General features: G+C 44.4%; 1 protein-coding gene and 1 pseudogene across 2 annotated transcripts in view; one reads left to right on the top strand and one right to left on the bottom strand.

Moving 5' to 3' along the window:
* Nucleotides 1-24866, bottom strand: part of MYO5B (myosin VB) — a 341703-nt gene that overhangs the window by 242865 nt on the left and 73972 nt on the right. The window lies entirely within an intron of this gene.
* LOC128572110 (kinesin-like protein KIF11) overlaps nt 1-24866 on the top strand; it is a 35647-nt pseudogene that overhangs the window by 3298 nt on the left and 7483 nt on the right.

Consider the following 24866-nt stretch of genomic DNA (forward strand, 5'->3'; position numbering starts at 1 on the left):
TCACAGCAACCTCCAACTCCTGGGCTTAAGCGATTCTCTTGCTTCAGCCTCCCTAGTAGCTGGGACTACAGGCGCCCGCCACAATGCCCAGCTATTTTTTGATTGCAGTTTGGCCGGGGCCGGGTTTGAACCCACCACCCTCGGTATATGGGGCCGGCGCCTTACCGACTGAACCACAGGCGCCGCCCAGCATCTGCAGTTTTGAGACTTTGTGATGTGGACCATTCTCACTGGGGTTAGATGGTATATCAGAGTGGTTTTGATTTGTATTCCTCCAATTATTAGGGATAAGCATTTTTTCATATGTTTATAAGCCATTCCTCTGTCTTTAGAGAAGGTTCTATTCATCTCTCTTGCCCAGTGAGCTAAGGGATTGCTGGCTTTTTCCATGTTTATTACTTTGAGTTCTCTGTAGATCCTAGTTACCAAGCTTTTGTCTGATTGAAAATATGCAAATATCCTTTGCCAATGTGTAGGTTGTCTGTTTGCTTTGGTTATAGTCACCTTAGCTGTACAGAAGCTTTGCAGTTTAAGTCTCATTTGTTTATTTTTGTTGTTGCAATTGCCACAGAAGTCTTCCTCATAAAAGTCCTTCCCCAGGCCGAAGGCTTCCAGTGTTTTCCCCATTCTTTGAGCATTTTAATTGTTTCATGTCTTAGATTTAGGTCTTTTATCCATCTTGAATCAATTTTTGTGAGTGGAGAAAGGTGTGGATCCAGTTTCAGTCTTTTACATGTGGATATCCAGTTCTCCCAGCACCATTTATTGAATAGGGTTTCTTTCCCCCCGTGTATGTTCTTGTTTGATTTATCAAAGATTTGGTGGCTGTAAGATGTTTGGTTCATCTCCTGGTTTTCTATTCAGTTCCAAATGTCTAGGTCTCTATTTTTGTGCCAATACCATGCTGTTTTGATCATTATGGCCTTGTAATACAGCCTAAAGCAGTGGTTCTCACGACCCCTTTTTAATGATGAAAATACACTGTGGCATTAGGAAGGTTGAGAACCACTGGCCTAAAGTCTGGTAGGCTGATACGCCCCAGGCTTTGATTTTATTGTTAAGAATTGCCTTGGCTATATGGGGTTATTTTTTGGTTCCATACAAAATGAAGAATTTTTTCCAAGTCTTGAAAGTATGATGTTGGTATTTTAAATAGGGATAGCATTAAATCTGTAGATTGCTTTGGGAAATATAGACATTTTAACAATGTTGATTCTTCCCAGCCATGAGCATGGTATGTTCTTCCATTCGTTAATATCCTCTACTACTTCTTTTCTTAGGGGTTCATAGTTTTCTTTATAAAGGTCCTTCACCTCTTTTGTGAGGTGTATTCCTAGGTATTTCATTTTCTTTGCAGCTACTAAGAAGGGTATTGTGTCCTTGATTTCCTTCTCATCTTGGCTTTTATTGGCATATACAAAGGCTACCGACTTGTGGACATTGATTTTATATCCTGAGACATTACATTTTGATCACTTCTAGGAGCCTTGTGGTTGAGTCTTTGGGGCTCTCTAAGTATAGAATCACATCATCGGCAAAGAGGGACAGTCACTTCCTCTGACCCCATTTGGATGCCTTTAATTTCTTTCTCTTGCCTGATTGTATTGGATAAAACTTCCAGCACTATGTTGAATAGTAGTGGCAATAGAAGACACCCTTGTCTTGTTCGAGTCCTGTGTGGAAAAACTTTCAGTTTCACTCCATTCAGTATATTAGCAGCTGTGGGTTTGTCGTAGATGGCTTCAATTAATTTAAGGAATGTACCACCAATGCCTATACTCTTCAGCATTCTAAGGATGCTGGATTTTATCAAAAGCTTTTTCTGCATCTATTGAGAGGGTCATATGGTCCTTGTTTTTGCTCCTGTTGATATGGTGAATTATGTTTATAGATTTGCATATGTTAAACCAGCCTTGCATCCCTGGGATGAATCCTACTTGATCATGGTATATGACTTTAATGATAAGCTGTAATATATTCACTAGGATCTTATTGAGAATTTTTGCATTTATATTCATTAGAGAAACTGGTCTGTACTCTTTTTTGGTTGGATCTTTTCCTGGTTTTGGTATCAGGGTGATATTTGCTTCATAGAAGGTATTGGGAAAGATTCCTTCCTCCTCAATTTTTTGGAATAGTTTCTGCAGTATGGGTATAAGCTCTTTGAAGATTTGATAGAATTGTGATGCGAAGCCATCAGATGAACTTTGCTATGAGAAAATTTTGTGAATTTAACACGGCATGGTGACTACAGTTAGCGACACTATTGTACACTTGAAGTTTGCTAAGAGTGTAGACCGCACACGTTCTCACCAGAGAGCCTCCCAAAAAAGTAACTATATAAGGTAACGGATGTGTTAGCTTGACTGTGGTGGTCATTTTACAAGGTATATCAAAACATTAAGGTGTACACTTGAAATGCAATTTTTATTTATCAACTTACCCTCAAAATAAAGCTGAGGAAACAGTTAGGCATCCCTGAGTCCTAGACCATAACATCTCTGTACCACATCTTCAAGTCAGAGGCAATCTTCCTTGCCATATATAAAGAACAAAAGTAACTATTTAAAAAAAAACCCTCCATATCTTAGCCCTAGAAAGACAGACCATTGAGTGACCTCACAGCAGGAATACAATCCAGAAGAGGAGAAACCAGTAAGAAGCTTCCGGAACGGCCTGGCCCCTCGCAGGCCCAGGGACAAGACACAAATGTAGGAAAGGGGACAGAACAGGAACTCAAAGGCCAGCTGAAGGGTTTTCCTAATTAGCAAACTGCCCCGAGATGAGGGAGGCTGCTCCATCCCAGTCCTGCCCAGCCCAGAACAATGAGAACCTGGCTATACCATGTACATGTGGGTCCACCGTCTCGGAGTAGCAGAGTCACCCAGGAGCATGTTAGAAATACAGAACCCTCAACCCCAGAACCAATGACTACCTCCAATTAACAATAAAACACCAGGCATTCCGCATGTGCAGAGTTTGAGCTTATCCCCCAGACTCCCAAAGTGAGAGAATTAGAAAATCCCATTCAGCCCAGAGTTTCTCAAATTCCGTTCCTCCTCCCAAGCCTCATCCCACATGTGAGACTTTTCTGCCCTCTCCCAAGAGCAATGAGAGGGAGTCTTTCTTTCTTTCTTTCTTCACTGGCTAATCCAACAGACTGAATATTATCAGCAGGTAGAATTATCATACTCTTGAAATAGGCTCTGCCCTCTCCTTCCTACTTCTCCCCTGATCTCCTTCCTCAACTCTTACTCCACCCATGCTCATGGCTCTGGGCCCTTTCTAGTCAGCAAGCCAGGTGGTCTCCTTTGTGGGCTCATCCAGCTCAGCATTTTGGCAAAGCCATGACCTCAGTTTCCCAAAGGTCCTAAATTTGAGGGTATCTGGGTGCTGCCTAGCCATTTGTTAAGTCACTACCTACCTTAGTCTCCCCATTTATAACCAGTTTTCTTTTTCATGTGGATTCTATCAACCCAAACCATGAAAGCTGGGGAGAGATGGGCAAAAGTTCTTGTCTAAACTCATCACCATCCACCCCCTGAAGTTAGTATCAGTATCTCACAATCTCACAATAGTTAAAAAAATCCATTAGTGTGAGTTAATTAACTCCCCCCCTTTTTTTTTTCTTTACAAAGATTCAGTCCAACACCAAGCAAACTCTAACATTACCTACTGCTCTTTGAAATTTGGTGGACTCTAATTATTTGCCACAAAGCACACAGGGGTTCCAAATGGTGAAAGCAACCATGCAGTTTCATTCTGGAACACAATTTACAAGTTATGCTAAATTTAACCTAGGAATACCATTTTTAGTTAACACAGTACCAGTTGAAAAAAAATACTTTTGATTCAAATATATCTGATCATCTGTTTACAGTCATAAGTTTTTCTTCACTGAATAATTCTAAAAGACTAATTTAGCTCAGAAGACAGACATTTAGCAAAGAGTATATAATTAAATTGCTTATCTTTGTGATGGTTCTTATCTTTTTAATTTGTTTTATTAAATCATAAAGTAGATCATGTATACATTAATGCATTTATTGGGTACAATGTGCTGATTTCATATACAATTTGGAATGCTTACATTGTACTGGTTAATATATCCCTGGCCTCATTTACTTGTTAAGACATTTATACTCTATACTTAATAGATCCGACATGTACCCTTGCAATATGCACCACAGGTGTGATCCCACCATTCACCCTCCCTCCATCTGGTCTCCCCCCTCTCTTCGCCCCTTCATCCTGAGCCATAGTTGAGATCTATTCTTCATAGGAAAGTGTGAGTGACCGTAAGTTGGTTTCATAATAGTACTGAGTACACTGGATACCTTTTAATTTTGTATATTTTTTCCCTTGGTGGGAGGGGAGGGAGCAGGATGAGTCATGATTGGTTCTTATCTTTCTTAAGAATGAAGAGTAATGGTCAAAAGCCCAGGCATCAGGAAAGACATTCTTAGGTTTCTTTCCTTCACCAAGGGAACCAGTTCCTCATTAATGACGAATACCACTCATAGTAATAACACTTCAGACCATGCTCTCTTACACTACAGCTAAATCAATACAAATCTTTCATAGCCTTTTCCCCAAGTTTAAAACTGACAAGAAATTTACACCTTTCGACACTGAGCTTACTACCATAATGCTGTAGTTTTGCCTCTATGGTATTTTTACCTGGCCTCACAGGCACCTGTTCCAGGAATCCTATCAAAAGGGTATGGATCTGTGAGCAGATGCATCCACAGACACCCTTCAATGGATAATCCTCACACCCCATTTGTGTAGAATCATCAAGAGCCCACAAATATGGGGCTTTGGGAAGGTAAAGGAGCGATGGAGAAACGTGTCTTCCCTCTTTCCATCTCTTCAAAGTCTGCTTGATTTGCTTTGGCAAATCAAGCTTTGATTCTGATTTCTGATTTCTGCTTTGATTTCTGATTTCCCCTGGGCCAGCAAAGATTTTAAGGATCCAGAAACAGTTTGAAACTTCTAAACAGAGACTGAATCTCCCTTGTTTCTCAGAGGTGCACACTCGGGCCAACAGGGGCTGAGAGCAGAGATAAACATGCAGAGGCCACCACACTCCAGCAAGCAGACACAATGGGAGGATTCCCAGCACGGCAGGCCTTCCTGGAGCCAGTGCCAAGTGCAAGCAGCAGCACCCAACAGGCTGGAGGGCACGTGTGCTGTGAAGTCTATGCCGAGCTGTCCATGAAAGTAGGGGCACACGCCTTGGAATGTATGATTATAGTAACCAGGCAGGCACCTGAGCACCCACAATGTGCAGAAATAGGAACAGAGAAGGTACCCCACCCTCATTTACTTTGTGACAGAGAAAAGGGAAGAGGGCAACCCAGAAGGCACATGTAGTGTTTACATCCTACCCCAGCATGGAGAAGGAGCTACTGGGTGACAGTGATGGGGTGAAAATTCAAGCCTGTGTGGTGACAGGTTACCATGCTGTCAGCAAACCAGGCTTGTGCAAGGCCCTGGGGGACAGTTCTTTTATCCAGAGAACACACAGATGGGCATTGCACAAGTAGCATCTCCCCTTACTAACCTTCAAATTGAAAGCAGATGTGCAAGAGATCCTGGCCCTGCCAGAGTGCCCAGCAAACCCTGGCAATCACGGAATCATAGAAGGCCAGAGTAGCAACACCTGTGGGCAGACTGGGGCTCAGGTGGAAGAGCTGGGATGGAGCACTCTGGGGGCCACTAGGACGACTCCAGAAGAGGCAGTGCATGGGGACGTCTGGTAGCAGGGGTTTGGGAGAGCTGTTTCCCTACAGACTGAGATACAAAAAGGGGAACCAAGGCAGGAATTCAGACCAGGATGAAGCTGGAAGAAGAAACAAGCCAGTAACTAGCAGGTAGGCACAAGCACGTGGTCCCAGTAGTAAGCAGCCGCCTCTGGTACTGGAGCTGGGTGGGCAGCCAGGATGAAGGGAGCGGGAGGGGCTCTCAGTTACATAGATGAGAAGGCTATATGGCAGCCAGGATGTCATAATCTGGAGTCTTAAACCATTGTTTTTCACCAACCAAAACCACACATCCACGGAGCAATGTCTCTAAACCTGAGAGCCTTGGACCAGCTTCACAGAATCCAAAAAACAGAAAAGATACTCCTGAGATGGTCTCAAAGTTTCATAGTTTGATTCCACTTCTGTGTCATTCTTAGAGGACAAACTACATTTTGGGGCTCACTTATTTCACATTAAGATACACATTCATGGGCGGCACCTGTGGCTCAAAGGAGTAGGGCGCCGGCCCCATATGCCGGAGGTGGCGGGTTCAACCCCAGCCGCAGCCAAAAACTGCAAAACAAAACAAAACAAAAAACACATTCATGTTTCTACGCACTGCCAGCGTTTGTTCTGTACCGCAATGTATTTAAATATTGATGCTTATTTCTCCCATGCTTTTAACATTAATCAATCAACTCCCCATAATTTCAATGATATTTTAGAACCCAAAGCAGAAACATGATAAATTCTCCAGGCAGACTGAACTGGCTGCATGTTTTACAAAAGCCCTGGAATAGGAAGTTATGCCAATGGTCCTCACATAAATAGGAATCCTTGACAATCCAGAGTTTCATGACAAGGTACATAACAGTCATCTCAGGTCCTAAAAGTAAAGTCTTGCCATTTGCTGATACACCTGAAACAGTGACAAAAAAAAAAAAAAAAAAGGCCTGTCTCTACTGCCGAGGATCCGAGGTATGCAGACAAAAGCTCCTCGTCCCCCCAGTCAGCTCTGAATGACTCCAGTCCAGGTGAGGCTGCACCTGCTGCTTCCCCTCTACAGCGGGGCTACCTGGGTGAGGCTGCCCACTCCTTTCCTCACACAATATGGTTCAACCAGTTTTGAATGGCTACAGGTGCTATAACTTTGTCTTCTCTGACTAAGGCTCTGGTGATAATACAGTCACTAGTGTGATGGTTCCAAGATGAGCCACAATATCACTGAGTGATTTAAGGCCCTAGAAACCCTCCCTCTCCTTCCACCACAGGCTCTTTACACATCCCACCAGGCTGGAAAAGCCACAAGTTTGTAACATCAATTTCCTAAGAAAGGGTATGTGACAACCTAGTCCCAGGCAAGACCAGTGTCTAAATGACAGACCACACACCTTTCCATGAAAACAGAATTTGTTATGGGACCAACAAGAAAAACCACAAATGCTAGGCACCCAAGCAGGAAGAGACGCAGCCATACATTGAGAAATCCTCCTGAAAAATTTAAGAGGCCCATAAAACATGCTTTCCAGTCACCCCCAACATCAATGGTCCATTGATGATTTTTTTCCAAAGGTGGCAGTGCTTAAATGCACAAAGCCACCTTCATCCTACCAACAGCACCATCACAGTGAATTACTTAGCTCAGTGCCCACTGCCCTTCATACTCCAGTGTAAGTCCTCAAGACAACACCAAAGCCATGTGAAAACAAAAACGGATCACGTCACTGCCCTGCACAAAATCCCCCACTGCTTCCTCATCTCAGTAGAATACCACTTGCTTGCAAGCAGCCTTGAGGCCCTCCACCCCTCCCTTCACTTGGCTCCAGTCACAAGCTTCCTCACAGTTCCTCAAAACCATAAGTCCCACTGCACCTGAGGCCTGGCACCTGCTGTTCCCCGTCTGGAATGTTCCACTCCCAGTCAACACTGCTTATCCCTCACCTGTGGACGTCTTTGCCAAAAGGGGAACTTCCTGTTGTAGCCATTCCACTACATTCCACCATCACCCACCACCACCCTTTTTCACATCTCCCTTCTCTGCTTCATTTCCTCCTCCTCCTGGCAACAACACTATCTATGCTCTGAACACTTGGTCAATATTTGACTCCCCCACTATGTTATGGCTCCAGGCGATCTAGAGCCCCACCCCCATTTACTCTAGGCATGCGGGGCAGGTGGCAAGCACTTAAGTATTTGTATAAGCATCTTTACTCTCACACAAGAAAGTGGAGCACTTAATTGGCAAAATTATGTACCTTGCCAAGTATACACTACTGAAAAACACCAGATTGACCCTAGATCTATAGGACTCCAAAGCAATGCTCTGAATCCATCCTGCCTCTCTTCTTTAGTCAAATGTGTTCTGTCCTTCCCCCTAAACAAGTATCACTCAAACCAGTCACACTCCATAAACGGAGAACACTCAAGTATGGGGCTCACTCAGGATGAAGTTAGGAAGCCAAATTGAACTTCATTAGTAACCAACTGCCAAAGATGTTTGTGGTATGCGCTGGGGAGCAGGATGAGCTTATTAGGACTGTTCACCACCTGAAAGATCTTGGCAGTGTAGAATATGTGTCTGTTAAAAATGAAAAACAGAATTAAGTTAAAAATAAAGCAGGAAAGCACAAAGCCAAACACCTACACATTTAGATTAGAGAATGTATCATTAAATACAAAAATGCAAGATGATTATCCTGCAATCACAGTGTACCACAAGCTGACAGCAGATGTGAGAGCCACTTTAAAATGGTTATAATGATGAAATTTCTACAACATTGAGATTTGTCCTCAAAATTATGTCACAGAATTTACTGGTAAAGTTCTGTCAAGGTTTTCATTTTTGGTGGCAATCATTAAGTAAGGAAATGGCAAATGAGCAAAAAGAACAAAGGGACAATACTCAGATTAGCTCCAAGATTACTAGAGTGGAAAAGACGTTCTGCCTTCTATTCTCATGTTGATGCCTCAGTTTAACCACCACCAATTGAAAGACAGGCAGTGAGACCTGCACTGGAGGTTAGGCTACCATCATTTCTCATGTGTAGCATTTCTTGCTAGAGAAGTGGAATAAAAAGTTAAACTGTGATTATCTTGCAGAAAAAAATTCTATTCCTAAAGCTACGAAGTCTCTACTCTGCAAAGAGCTCTAAGCAATAAATTATCTTGTTAGTCATAGCTCGAAAAATATATGTACCTAACTCCAAGATGATACAAATTAGTAGGCAGAAAAACAGACCCTTCTGGGTTGTGTCCTCTTTCTAAGCTCTGGAGTAATTCTCCAGACTGCACCTCTCACTCCCATGCATGTTCTCTGGGTTAATTTAGTTAAGACAGAACTTGAAAGGATCAGGCACCTGCTACAAACTCTACCTTCCTTAAGGGGTCAGTCATAACTAAGATCTATAACAGCCATTATTGTTAACTTTTATTGCTGAATGTTTGCAGAACGTTTTACAGTTATCACCAGTAGTTATTAAGGCCCTTAAATTCTCTGCAGTTTATGCTGGTAAAGAAATCTCATTAAGGTTAAGTTTATTAACTGAACATAAGGACTGGAATTTCTAAGTCTGGGCTTTTCCCCGTTATTTCTTTAATCGACTGCAGGAACCTGTCTCTTACTAACTCATCCACTCCTTCCAATAAGGCATCTGAGTGCATAAGAGTCACCTGGAGACCTTTATGTGGTACACCTATGGCACATCTACTGTGTGCCAGGTAGGCTCTAGGCCAGAGTTTTTCAGCCCTTTTTATCTCACGGAGCACTTGAACCGATAGTTAAACTTCCACGGCACACTTCAATCATGTTGATCAAAAAGAATTAAAAAATTAAACTTACTGTGCTTTAGAACTTTTGAAAATAATTAATGATCTTTAATATTTTTTGCAGCACACTTAAAATGCTCTCATGGTATACCAGTATGCCACGGAACACCAGTTGAAAATCACTGCTCTAAGCACTGGGACAGACAGAAGGAAAAAACAAGTTCACGGCACTTGTGGAGGTACATTCTGGTGGGGAAGGCAAAGTCAGATGCAAAGACACCTGCTATGAAGGAAAGTAGAGCATGTTAAGGGGGCTTGGAAACATACTAAGTGAGAAAAGGAAGAGTGCTATTATAGAGAGCCATCAGTGGTGACCTCTAAGGAAGTGACAACACAGAGGCAGAAGGATGGAAATGATGAAGCAAGGGCAGTGTGAAAGGAATGAAAGTCCCCCCACACACAAAGGGCTGGGACATGTCTAGGAATCCAGAATCATAACAATTAAAGCAATTGCATCACAGGCTCCAACAGCCGCATCCTGAGAAACACTGTCATAAGAATAAACACGGAGTCCTCTGTACCCAACAATGACAATACAGAACCATCCACAGTACAGAATTGACACTGAGATGTCCCCATCAAGAGGGAAAGGTAAGGCTCCTGCCCGGCCACCCCTCCCCACACACACACCTCCCCACCAAACTGGGCTCCACTGGCAGACACATGGACATGGTCCCTGTGCTCTCAGGCTCAGAGACTCTGACCCCTTGGCTAGCTGAGCACCACCATCAGCGTCCACCTTGAGCATTGTGTACAACGTCTGACACTAGTTAACCATCCTGTGGCATAACTTCCTGGCCACTCCAAGCCAGCTCAGGCTCTTCTAGCACCAGTGGCCTCATGGACATACCTCCCAACCACCGCGGTGAACTCTCTACAAACTAACTGAAGGACCCTAAACTAGCACACAGCTCAATAACTGGTCAGTTACGACAATGACGGCTGAATCCCTATTGTCAAGATGCTATGAACCAATTTCCAGCAGCCTAACACCTGTTATCACTGCTTTCTACTTTCACTACAACAATGTTGTATTAAAACTAACCGGGTCATTTATTTCAATAAGGTATTAACACAAGTCACAAATACCCTGCTTATCACCCATATTAAACTTTAAAATCATTCCATCTAACAAGGTTACATGGACAAATAATGCATAATCAGAACATTTTCTCTTCATGGGAAATTAATAGCTATTTCCCAAGACTTGTTTCCTCACATCACCTGCCCCTGTCCCACCACCACTTTGCCAAATGTAAATAGGAGGCATTTTCTGTAGCTTCCCATCCACTCTCTCAAGAATTATTTGCTCAGCACCTCTGTGCTCAGCATCGGTCTAAGTGCTGGGCACAGTGAACAAATGGACAAAAATCCCTGCCCTCAGGAAACTTGTCATCCTAAAGCAATCTCAAAGGGTGCTATGACATAAAATCCAAAGCCTCATCTTCCAAGAGTCACTGATGCCTCCCTGTGATGCTGCAGCGGTAGTGTTTGCCAATTTTACTGCAGGGCCCACTGATTTGGAGGCAAATGACTACATTTTATGTTGTGTTAAAGATGAGGGACAACTGAAGAGAGGGAAAAATCTCATCACCAGGTTATGGAATGCTGCTCTGATATGGTTTAATTATTCAAGTCAGAGATCTGCTATCTCCCTTTCTGTAGGTCTGAACATCAAGGTGGCCTTGTATTAATAACTACCAGGCTCAGATAAGGAATTGCAGTTCATTTCTATACTTTAAAGAATGTCCCCAAAGCATCAACTGCCCAAAGATAGGTACTCCAGGGCCCTTCAAGGCTGAAGTTAGTGCAGGGGTCTTTCTCACAGCAGATTCCACCAGGGAGAGCCCCTAAAAGGTCTTCTCTCACCCATGGCCCTTTCTGGCTTTGTTACCCTCACTGGAGCAAATCAGGCTTTGGTTGTTATCATCTCTGGAAGGGACTCAGGCTGCTGTCCTTATCACCCAGGCATCTCGAATGCTATTTTAGCTTAAAGTGCATGGAAGTTTAGTTTTTGTCCAAAGCCTAAAGAGCTGCCACACCAATTGGAAAAAAGAACACGCAATTAACTCATTTTATCGATTTCCCAAGTCCAGTCCTTAGACTGAACAAATGGGATCAGATTTCAAAAGATTAAACTTCCATCTCACAGCCCCAGTTATAGCATTAAAATAATCTGCCACCTGAGCTTGGTTTTGTGGTCCTTTGCCTCTTCTCTTTAAAGCACACAGAGCATCAGGTTATTATTTCATTCAGCTTGGTGTCAGCACTGTGAATATGAAGTGGCAATGGCTGTTGGTATTGTTTTACAGGTAAGTTGAGGCACAGGCCAGCAAAAGTTAAATTCAAAGAGTTAATAGAATTTAGTTGGTCAAAATGTCATGTTGTTGGTCTAATACTGAACGTATGCTATTTAAATTGTCAAGAATGCAGACAAAGCCAAATCACAGATGCCCAAAGAAAAAAAGCAAGCCCAGGTCTCACCCACGCCCCAAGGCTTCAGCTAATGGACCCCTAGTAGGCATTCTGCCCACTCCCCAATTATTCCTCGCCAGGCCAGGCCTGCTGCCCCACACACTGACAGAGGGATAGGGAAAAGTGTGCCAACTGGTCTTTCATAAGCAGGCACTAGACACCAGAGTCCATTTCCATGAGGAACTATTTTCCCCCAAACCTCAGGGCTTGGCTAAAAGCATTTCATCATAAACGGAAAAAAATTTCATTCAAGAAGAATGAGTGGCAATTGCTGATATTTTGTCTTCTGACTGCAGCGTAATATACCATAAGCACAAACTAGGAAGGCAGGGGGAAGAGGAGTAAAAATCCATGAAGGCCAGCACAGCACAGGGCCACTCAGCTTTGGGGTTGAACCTGCTGACCCCAGGCTGCTCCTCCCCTCCCAGAGCCAGATGGGCTCCAGACACTGAGCCACACAGGGTCCCATGCAGACCAGGCTCTCGAGGCAGCAGACCTGATGTCCAGCCCCTGGTTGCTGCTCCCTAGCTATTTGTCTCTTGGGGAGTTTTGGACCCTGAGGACCCAGATTCCCCATTTGTAAAGCAGGGATCCTGCAGTATCCCTCTCCTAGGGCCACCATGAGGATAAAGCAGTACGTTTAAAGCATAAAGCCTAACCAAGCCTGTGCTTCACACATGGGGATGACTATTACCAAATACAGAGCAGAGCTTTGGACGACAGGCCTTTTGAACTCTATGGTGTGAAGACTATTAAATTTCCAATCTATCGCAGCCTGGTGTTCTATGAAATACAATAAAAATGAATCACTGGAAAAATCATGTGCTGGAACACCAGACAACATCCAATCTCAGGCACAGCTCTCAGACCCTTTCAAAGCTTCAGGTTGCTCAGTCTCACTGAGGAAGGCTCATCGTGGGAAAGAGTACTCAAGCTGTCCTCCAAGTGCCCAGAGGGGCAGCCAGCTTCCCAGGGCAGCTGGCTCCCAATTAAGGAATAATGTAAGCCTCGGTGAGAATCGAGTTTATATAATAAAGTTATATAAACCATACCCAAGTCAGACATGTGAGCAGGGCAAGCATGTTCAAAGTGTCAAGTAGCTCTCTACGAAGCCTCACACTGCCCTGGAGGGAACTTGGCAAAGAGCTGCAGGACCACAGCAGACACAGGAGCACATCCTTCTGCCTGGGGAGCAGAGCAACAAGGGGGATGGGAGGCCGAGAGGTGTGGGGGAGACAAATGATGCCAATGCAGCTGGGCTTGGCTCTGCAAGGAAGCCTAAGATGGGGATCAGTGCTGGCCAAGGTCTTGATTATTCCTAGAATCTTCCTGCAGACCAAAGCCGAGGGAGATGGCATATACAGCATTCAGCATGCTTCTGGCTGCTCCAGAGAGCATCTGGAAACCACGGATGTTAGCAGAAAAAACTGAAAAGCCAGAATACCTGAGTTCTAGTCTGGAATCTCCCACTAGCAGAATCCAGATCTTGGACAAGTCTATTTCCACTATGAGGCTCAGCTTCTTTATCTCCAGAAAGGGAACAAAGCTGCAGTTGCTGTCAGGATCCTTTCTCATCCCAGGATTTGCCAGCCGCTCAGTGACTGCAGCTCAATCTCCACTTGCCCATCATTTACACCAATGCCTGTTCCAGCAGTGCCAACATTTGGACACTGTGCCCTGTGGGCACATTCCAGCTTCTCAAATGCACTGTGAGGGCCCCTCCACCACTCCTCACAACACTCAGGAGCAGCCCTGTAGCTCATCTGCAAAGTGTGTCTGTGGAATCGAGTCAAGGATAGACCCAGCTAGTGTTATGTGGCAGAGGTCAGCAGTTTCAAGACCCCTTCCCTGCTCATTTGTTACACATGTACTGAAGCCCCCACCATCATCAGACACAGTGCCAGCTCCTAGAAAGGCAAATTAAATCACTGTCCCTGTCCTCACAGAGCTGACAGTTTACCACTGAAGCCTGTTTAACCCCTTTAGGGTCATTGGCAGGATCTTACTGAATATTCTACAGCCAGCTAGCCTATACCACCATCCCCATTACCAGACATCTGGCCATAATCCACAACAGGGGGAGGGAGGGTGTTTAAGACACAGCAAAGAGTTTCTCCACTGAGGATTTTGGGGGTGAAGGATGTTACTCTGTGAAGTTTGGGGGGCTTTCTTCTAACAGCAGCTTCTCTCCTACTTTTGAACAAGCAGGTTCTGACTATTTCTAGCAGCCACTAGTCACAGATGCAAAGGGCAAGAATTTATTACTGATGGTCCTTCACTCCCCACCTGTGTTCCCTTCCATCTCCCCATCTCTACAGGACCTTAAGACACTTAAAAAAAACTGTGTTGGTTTCCCAATAAGTTGGGCTAATGTTTTCCTGGAGGAAGGTTCAAAACAGCTCATCAATAAAACAGAAACTGAAAATCTTAGACAGAAACTTGGTTATGCCATATGTGGCTGTGATCCTAAAAGATCAAAGTTCATGGCTATGGGACACCAAGCAGTTGATGTCACTCCATAAAAGACACGGCTACTTTACTCTGCCAGGCTCCCCACCATGTGCCATGTGGGGAGGTCTGAATCCACAACAGCCTTCCCTCTGCTGTACAGAGGAGGTAGCTTGGGGGGCAGAGTAGCCTTCACCACATTTTCTAGCCAGCGGCCTAGTGCTCTATAATCAGTACTTAGAAAAACTTCACTGTCATCACATGACCATCTGGGGAGGATGCTTGTCTCCCACATGCCAAAATAGGAAATCTCAGGCATGAGCTGAGCAGCAGTTTTGCCAGGACACTGGTATGATTTCATTGACCCAAGCTGCAATTACTCACTTCTATAGTAAGATACAGCTTCAAACTTAAGTCCAAACAATGACCTGCTGCATTTGAGTTCTCTATAGTATCAGATGCTCTATTAACACAGTGGGAGGAGGAGGATGAACAAGACAGACCAGGCCTTCAGGAGGCTCAACTCTCACTCCAATTCCAATAGGGGTTCTCAGCTGCGTCAGCTTCACTTGGGAGCTGGTTAGACAGACACACTCTCGGGCCCCTCCCCAGACCAACTGAATCAGATGTCTTGGAGGTAGGACTTGAGAGTCTGTTTAACAAGCCCTCTGGGCAAATTCTGATACACCCTCAAGTCTCAGAACCACAGAGGTACAAAAAAAGGGACAAAGTCAACAACAGAGTGTGAATGTATGCGATATCCATTAGCTCTGAAGGTATTTCACACACAAGCCCCATGCACCTAGCTTGGACAATAAATAACACACTGTCACAGCATTTGGTAAGTGCCATTAAGCAGTACTTGGCATTTTGTTAAGAGATGAACATTAGTCTTACTTTCTTTGATAGTAAGTCATCTCTGAGCACTCATCTGTGTATTTGGCCTCTCATTTCAAAAATACCCTAGATGATACATGATTTATTCTTTGGCTCCCATTTGGGGGATTTAAAAAAGAAACTTGAGTATGATTGTGACCAAGGTCTTATAAAGAGCAAGGGACAGCAGTACACATCTATGAATATGTCTGTCGAAGAAACAAATTCCCATGAAGAACAGCATGCCTGGGAATCCTAAACTCTCTGGGCTTATTTCTACAAAGCCTTTCCAGGAAAGCCTAACACTCCACACCTTTGTGAGCCAGGTACCTGAGACCCAGGGAAGCACTGCCAGCCTTTTAATGCACAGGGAACAGGCCTGTGATCTCTCAGCACAGCACAACACAAGAATCAGCTCCATTAGACACCAATAACAAAATTTTTTAATTTTGAATTATATAATTTGATGCACCATCCAGAGGTCCTCAAACTTTTTTTTTTTTTTTTTTTTTTTTGGCTGGGGCTGGGTTTGAACCCGCCACCTCCGGCATATGGGACCGGCGCCCTACTCCTTGAGCCACAGGCGCCACCCCCAGGTCCTCAAACTTTTTAAACCGGGGGCCAGTTCACTGTCCCTCAGACCGCTGGAGGGCTGGACTATAGTTTAAAAAAAAAAAAACAAACTATGAACAAATTCCTATGCAAACTGCACATATCTTATTTTGAAATAAAAAAACAAAATGGGAACAAATACAATCACACCGCCTCATGTGGCCTGTGGGCCGTAGTTTGAGGACCCCTGCACCATACCATCACTCCCTTTCTCCCCCAGGAGTCTGGTTTTCTTCCTCTGTAGAGGCAAAACTTATAACTTATAAGATAGAATAAATTAGAAATACCTACATGTTCCTTAAATGTTCTGAAAAGCCCAGGGAAAAAAAGTGACTGCATGAATAAAACAGGGCCATTATTCTCTGTCCATGGGCACCAGCACACCCAGCAGAGCATGAGAAAGAAAAGCTACACTCAGCAAAGGCCCAAACAGCTTCCCAGCTTCAGCTCACAAACGGGAATGATTTTGTTACTAAAAACATCCCTTCCTCTTTCGGACTCCTCCTGCCTCAGGCTGGAGCCCACAGAACTGGTCTCTCTGGCTTATATAATATCACCACCACGTGGGCCTTCATCCTCACACCCAAGGGGCTTACAACCTGTATTGTACAGTAAGCACTTACTGTACAAAAGGAGCCGAGATTAACACTGGGCTGCCCATCTCCTCCCCACACCAGGTTTCCTATGGAAGTAAAAGGAACGATACTGGATTCAAGGGGATGACGGCCACATTACCACTGCAGGCCTAATGAAAATGGCCTTTTTTATTAGCGCCTCAGCCGCCTCTACCCAATGCAATCAAGAAAATGCCTGTCAAATGATTGCAACTCAGTAGGATACTATTTTTATTTTTTTTAAACCCTGAGACCTAGCCAGCACAACCAACTGTCCCAGTTTGACCAGAACTTCCCTGGTTCGGCTGTGAAAGGCTGGCAAACCGGGGCAGCCGGTCATCACAGGACCAGCTGATCATGTGGCTGCTGCTAGCTAGGAAAGCAAGTCTGTAGATGAGATTTACAGGGAAAGCACGCCATCCTAATGGCTTCAGAAAGAGGTGGTCACAGCCTTCAGTAACTTCAAATGAGTGTCTTTCCGAAGAGCTGGGAGCCGAGGTGAGCAGGTCACACATGAGCCCAAGTTTTAGACTCTCCAGGGCAGTATGCTGTATCAGAGTGCCGGGCCACACTCCCAGAAATCCTCACAGATCTGAGGTGAGACCTACAATTCTAATGAGCTCTCAGGTGCCAGTGTGTGTTGCCAGTCATGGACCACACTAGGAACAGCACGAGCCGAGGCTACAGCTCAGATATTAACCCACCAAGAAAGCCTGAGTGAACCGTCCACCTTCCTACAAAATGAAATGATCCCCAAGACCTCAAATTCTAGGCTTTTAGAATACAGCTTCTTCCATTTTCATATGTGGAAGAATCACATGAAGGGCTTATGAAAAGAGATTCCTAGGTTAGTCCCCACCTCCTCCAGTTCTGCAGGTACGAGGCAGGGCCCAGGAATCTGGGTTTTTAACCAGCTCCTGGGTGATGCTGACCCTGCCATGGAGCACCCTCTGTGAGTAGGACCCCACCCTACTACAGAGCAGAGGGGACCCCAGGGCTGCATTTGTACTGATTTCAAACATAACTCTGAGCAGCAGAGTTATCCAATAGGCTTCACATCTTTCAGCTTAATATTTTTAATCCTGGACAAATTCTATTTTCTCTCCTCACACACTTCACCAGCAGCTGCATTCCACCTCTCTCAATGTTTTGTCTGTGGATTCAGAGATTACTGTTGCTGCAGACAGTAATCTTGTGGGCTGTACAAATTTTATGTTCAATGGTCCATCCAGTTCGCATGACAGGGTCATTGAGAGACTCAGTGGGGAAGGACAATCTTTTCACTCTGAAGGTGAGAAAGAATCAGATTCAGGAGCTTGTTCAAAGTCCTAGAGTCTAAGCAGCAAGAACTTGTTAGCTTCATCTCCAGCTGGAGAATTTGCGCATCACCTTTTCTCCTATAAGGGAGAAATGTACTGAAGGGAAAAAAACAAATCAACCTGAGTTGTTCACCAGGCACCCCATCACTGAACTGCACTTCTGTTCTTTTTCAAGAATTTTTCCAAGGCTTCACAGAAAATTTTATTTATTTTGGAGATAGTCTCATTCTGTCACAATTGGCTAGAATGCCATGGTATCAGCCTAGCTCACAGCAACCTTAAACTCCGGGGCTTAGGTCATCCTCTTGCCTCAGCCTCCCTAGTAGCTGAGACTACAGGCATGTGCCACCACACCTGGCTGATTTTTCTTTCTTTTTTTTTTTTTAGTAGAGACAGGGTCTCACTCTTGCTCAGGCTTATCTTGATCTCTTGAAAGCTCACGCAATCCACCCACCTCGGCCTCCCAGAGTGCTAGGATTATAAGTGTGAGCCCGCCACAAAAAGTTTTAAAAGAAAATAAGATTAGCTAAAGGGAATCTTGCCAATAAAGGAAAAAATTTTAGCTGGTTTTGAATACTTTCTAATAAGTATGAATATTTTATAAGTGAGCTAGCTAGACCCACCCCCACGGTGGCCTAGAACCAAGGGAGGGGCAAAAGGGCAGCCTCCTCATAGCCCCAAAGTGGAAAGCTGGGTTTGCCTTTCAAAGTCATTCTTTTAAGAAATCTAGCTTCCAGCATGGGGACAGCTAAAAAAGGTAGGAAACAGAAGCAACACCATATGCTGCACAAAAAACACGTGTGCACTTGCAAACTTAAGTATTTAAGCAACCCGCTTCAACATTTATGATCTAGGGAGAAGGAACAAAAACTTATTGAGCAGTGGTTTTATTTTCATTCCTTTTTGGAGCCAGAGCAGAACATCTGAACTGGTTTTCATGACCTTCACCATCAGCATTCTTCCCCCAAATGAGCATCCTGAGTCTACACGTGGGAGACTTGAGTGAGGTTTGAAGGCAAAGGCCACTTGCCACTCAGAGTCACAGGTTTCTAGCACCTACATGTATATTCTGAACCCCTTTGGCTGCCTCACTGGAGGTGAGATATGGAAGGAAGTGGGGTAGTAAAAGGCTGTCAAAGCTATCCGGAGCAATATTCTACCATCCCTCACCACTCTCCACCTAGGGAAGAGTGGCACAGTGACCCTGCTTGGTCCAGCCTGACCCTCTAAGTAAGCTGCCTGACCTTAAGCAGGTCACATAGTAGCTCACCCTCAGGTTTCCTCCGTAAAAAGGAAATGATAATCCCTGCTTGGCTTGGGGGTGAAGGATGCTTTGCGCCAGGGTAAGGGGCTGCTGCTCTGCTTTTTAGGGGAGTCTCCCCTACTACTTTATCCCCACCTCCCAGGTCAGGCTACCTTCACAAGAGTAGTGATGGACACTGCTACTCCTCCTGGTCAGCTGACAGATGGTAAAAACTGACCCATTCACTGCTTTAAAAGGCCTCAAATGTTCTAGGAGCTTCTAGGTTGGACTCTCAAGCTAGTGAACTGAAGATCTCTTCTGTCCCCCTGTACCCTGCCCTCCAGCCCAAAAGTCATCAAGTCCAGCAACTCACCGCCAGTTTAGTTGCACCTTCTCCCTGCTGGGTCTTTTACAAACACCACTTCCCCATACCTGAAAGGCTTCCCCACATCCCCCGTTTCTCAAGTTCCCCTGGGTCCGGTCTGGGCCCCTCCTCTGTGAAACCATTCTGTCCTGAGAGTTCCCTTTCCTTTCTTCCACGAACCTTCACAAAGCCTTCTGAGCCCCCACGGTGGCACCGTCAGCCCGACTGTGCACCCCTGCTGTACCTACTTGGCCTTTATTCTACATCCTGCACAGCTGTCCCTTCCAGATCTTAAGTTCAGATAATGTAACCTCAAGCACACAATCTAATCTCTAGGTCTGTTTCCTCACGTAAAGAGCAGGCTGGCATGAGAAGTAAACATGAGGTGCAGAAAGCACCAGAATACTGGACAGAAGTGAAAATCATTAAGTGTATGCCTCATCAGCAAACCACATCTTCTCCCAATTGCACAAACTTCACCTTAAAAGCCACTCTGTCTAGTACAGAAGAGAAATGCCCTAGGAGGAAAAATGTGGTTCTTCCCTGGTGTTGCTGAATTTGAAAACAGAACCCTGAAATACAAACCAAAACCACAGTGATACATCATGTGATACCCACCAGGATGGCCAGAGGGGGTAAAATATCAGAAAATAACAAGCATGAGCAAAAGTGTGGAGAAACTGGAATCCCTAGACACTGCTGATACAAATGTCAAAGGGTGTGGCTGCTGTGGCAAACTTGTGCCACCTCAAAAAAGGTGAACATAGAATTATCATACATCTAGCAATTCTACTGCTAGGTATATACCCAGAAGAATACTTTTCCACAAACATTCTTCACAGCACTCTTCACTGTTGATGAAAGTTGGAAACAACCCAAATACTTATCAGCTAAGGAATGGATAAATAAAATGTGGCATACTCATGCAACTGAGTATAATCCATAAAAAAGAAAAAGTTCTCATACATCCTACAGTGTGGGTGAGTCTCAAAAATATGGTCAGTTAGAAGCTACACACAAAGGGTCACATATGAGATGGTTCTATTTATATGAAATATTCAGAACAGATAGAATAGTCACTGCCCAGTGCCAACAGGAGGGAGAAATGGGTACAGGTCTCCTTTGTGAATAATGAAAATGTTTGGGAATTAGACAGAGGTAGTGGTTATGCAACACTCAATGTACTGAATTCCACCGAGTTATAACACTGTAAAATGGGCAATTCTGTATTATATTATGGGAGTATCACCTCAATTTTAAGAGATTTTAAAGTCCCTACAAGAAAATATTTTTCAATTTAAAAAAAAAACATAATGTTTCACTATGCGGTCATTGTTCAGAGACCTACTGGAAGCCTGCTATGCCTCAGGCACCAGACTCGATTCTGGTTCCCTGTCCTCATACATCTTATAGCCCTAGTGGATTATTCACATCAACCACAGTCTGTGTATATACAATTCCAAGACACTTGCCATCCACGGAATGTTTTTCTCCCATTCAAAGCTTAGTCATCTGAGTGACTGCTATTAGGCCCATAACTGTGTACTTATAAATAAAACCATTTCCACCATAATGCACTATTTGTGCTTTTGCTCCAGTTAGTAAATCTGATTGAATTCCCTGTTAAGTGACACTATATTCTATGATTAGCACAAAATGTCCTTGAATCCTGTGTGTAAATACCAGACCTATCTATGACAAACTGCCTCACTGGGTTTTGATCGTGTGGAGAGGTTCTGGCAACTGAACATTTTATTCTCAAAGCTTTATAGACTTCATGGTAAAGCCATGAGTTAAGAGTTTTACAAAACACAGTGCTAAAACATCATCATAATGTGATTTCTTTAGTTGAACAGACACGCATTCCCAAAGGGGAGGCTGGAGCACCTTTTCCCAGACTCAAGATGTTACATTCTTCATCAAGTCACAGAGTGGTGGCATTTCCATTACAGGAGCCATCGGCATGGGAAAGTGTGATTGTCTTTCTACCTCAACTCTATTCAAGTAGATGTTAGAGAGTGAAAAAAAAATTCTATCAAAAAATAGGATGGTAACCAGAAAATGCTTTGAAACCTAAAGGAAAGACATGTGTGAACTGCAGAGAATCCCTGTGCAAATCCCCAACCTAGAATATGCATAAAGCTATGAGCAGAGTGTCAAATCTTCACCAGAGCGTCCTTCCCATCATTAGCACGTCACTGTTTGCATTTGGCATCTCTCCTGCCTCTTGATTGTTTTGAATGGTTATGCTATTTCTCAGGATAAACTTTAATTAAAAAGATTTCAGGAATGTTACACTGCCCTTATTAAATTGCAGACATCCACACAAGTATTAGGAGGCCCCACTTCAATTTTCCCAGCCTGGGAGAGGACAGAGCAAGGTTACAGAGCTCCATAAAGGGACTGCAGTCTGGAAACCAGATGCGAGCAGCTGGAGTAGGGGCCTTCAGAAACCAAGCCCTCCTCAACTCCCACCCCCAGCCTGGGTGCTCCTAGTCCCATGATCTGAGGTTGGAGGGGGCTGCCCGAGGGAGCTGCCACAGGTGGCCCCCATGTGGAACCCATCCCTGTAGCAGTGCAGGCCTGGCATGGGCACCCCAGGCACTTGGGTGAGGTCAGAGGGAACACAAAGTCACTTTCACAGCTTCTCCTTCTCAGAGGGCACTACTACTATACCATCCATCTTTCTATATTACACTGACAAAGACATTAAGTTTTAAGGAATGCATCAGATGCTAAAAGTTTTATTTTTAACAAATACTCAGAGCGCTTGCTATGTGTCATTATTGTGGGAAAAGCTTTTCAAATATTAGGTTAATCTTCAAAATAACCCTATGATTCAGCAACTCCACTTATTAGTACATCCCTGAAAGAATCGGGAGCAGGGATACAACAGACACTTGTACACCAACATTCACGGCAAGGTTATTCACAACAGCCAAAAAGTAGAAACAACCCAAACGCCCACTAACAGATGAGCAAATGGTATATCCATATAATGAAATATTATTCAGCCTGAAAAAGCCACATGCTACCCACACGTGAACCTGGAGGACATTACGCTAGTCTCTGTTTATATTGAGACCTAGAAGAGGAAATCCCTTGAGACAGAAGTGGAATAGCGGTTGCCCAGCAGCCAAGAGAAAGAGAAATAGGAAGTTCATGTTTAATGGGGACAGAGCTTCCATTTGGGATGAAAAAGCTCCGGAGACGGGTGGCAGTGATGGTTGCCCAACAATATGAAAATGACGAAAGTACGGTTAAGATGCTAAACTTTGTCACATATATCTTAACCACAATTAAATTCTTGAAAGGTCAACATGGTAAATTTTATGTGTCGTTCACCCCATTGAAAACAGAACAGCCCTCGGAGGCAGGTCCTTTAACTAGGATGCTCAGGCTCGGATGTGGCTCCTGAACAGAGCAGACACCACACCAAGTGCTAGACATGCAGCAAACCAAGCAGCCTCCCACCCATCCCAACAGCGCCCGCACCTCACTAGGAGACAGACATCAGCCATCGTTTAATTACAATCAAAGCAGATCCACAAGATGAAGAACAGAGAGCTAAGAGGGCAAATCCCAGGGAACCCTCAGGGGGTCAGAGCAAAGTCACCAGGAAGCTGCAGAATCCTGAGCTGCCTGAAATGTCTATAGCAAATCCAACATGTCACTCTGGTGAGCAAAGGCCTTGACAAGTCAGGAGCTTGCACACATTCCTGCTCTCAATTCACATGCAGTCCAGGCTCTGGCAAAGTCCCCAGTGGACAGCACTCATGCATGAATCATGTCCAGGACCTGCTCAGCACCCTTGATCTCCTGGGAGAGAACAGAGCAAGCTGAGTCTCCACTGCACTGTCACCATCTTACAGCACACACAGTGGTTAAGAGCATGCACCGTGCAACCAGACTACCTGGGTTTGAGTCCCAGCCCCACTATCTGACTTTGGAACCTCAAGCAAGTTAATAAATCCCTATGGATGTCAGTCCCCCACTTTGCAAAGTGGAAAAAAATACAACATAGGGTTATGAAATTGAGTGGACATATAGAAAGCACTTTTAGAACAATCCTTGCTATATGTAATAAAGCATTATCATTATCATTACCTTACTTCATCCTCATTAGGCCCAAGAGTCAGGCAGAGCAGGCCAACCATCCCCATCTAACAATGGAAACTGAAGCAGGAAGAGGAACAAGATGCTTGTGGTTATGTGGCTACTTGGAGTCCACTGCTCTCCTTACCACATTGTGGGACTTAATTCAAAAGCATTTGATGAATATCAAGGATATTTGAGTACCTACTACATACCAGATATTGGTTACCATTTGTTCTGATGCCTGAAGGAAGCAAGACCCCATGTTCCCATAGCCATCACCTTGATCTTGAACAGCAGCCAAATACAATACCCTTCACTTCAACAGGAAGTTGAGTTAAAAGAACAGGCTTTTATTGAGCACCCACTGGGGACTCAGCACAATATGCCACAAAAGACAGGAGTGGCCAAACTTGTGGTTCTGTCCTGCACACCTGCCAGAGGCACTCAGCAGAAGTAATTAGGGAACGAGGGAGGGGCAGGTACCATTAACTGCTGAGCACTGGTGCAGCCAACAAGTAGTAGAGGAATCTGCCACGCCAGTCAGTGAGGTAATCAGGGAACTTCATGGAGCAGGTGGGAGTTCAGAGGAGCTTTAAAGATTATTTCCTAGGACAATCAATTTTATATATCAACTTCATCGGGCCATAGGGTGCCCAGACATTTGGCCAAGTATAATTCTGGGTTTGTCCATGGAGGTGTTTCTGGATGCAATAAACATCTGAAATGGTGGACTGCATCAAATAGATCACCCTGCCCACTTGGGTGAGCCTCATCCAATCAGTTGAAGTACTAACAGAACATAAGGGCTGGGTAAGAGGGAACTCTGCCTGGCTGAGCTGGGACATGGGCTTTCTTTTTCTTCCTTCTGCCTTCAAACTCAAACTGAAACATTCGCTCTTTCTGGGGCTCAAGCCTGCTGACTTTTGGAACTTACCCTGCTGGCTCTTAGGTCTCTGGACTCAGACTAGAACTGCACCATCAGCGATCCTGGGTCTCCAGCTTGCCAACCCATCCTGCAGATCTTGGACTTGTCTCCATAATCATGTGAGCCAATCCCATAATAGACAGGAAATATGTATATACTCATTTTTTATTAGTTCTTTCTCTAGAGAACCCTTACTAATAGGGTTAATGAGAAAAGGAGGGGAAAGACTCCAGAAGTCAAAGAAACTAAAAGATAAGGTATGAGGACATAAGGGAAGAGGAAGGCCATGAGAAGAGGTCTTAGAGGGGAAGAGGGGCAAA

This window comes from Nycticebus coucang, chromosome 19 (genome assembly GCF_027406575.1).
Source record: "Nycticebus coucang isolate mNycCou1 chromosome 19, mNycCou1.pri, whole genome shotgun sequence".
In the NCBI taxonomy this organism is placed as follows: Eukaryota; Metazoa; Chordata; class Mammalia; order Primates; family Lorisidae; genus Nycticebus; species Nycticebus coucang.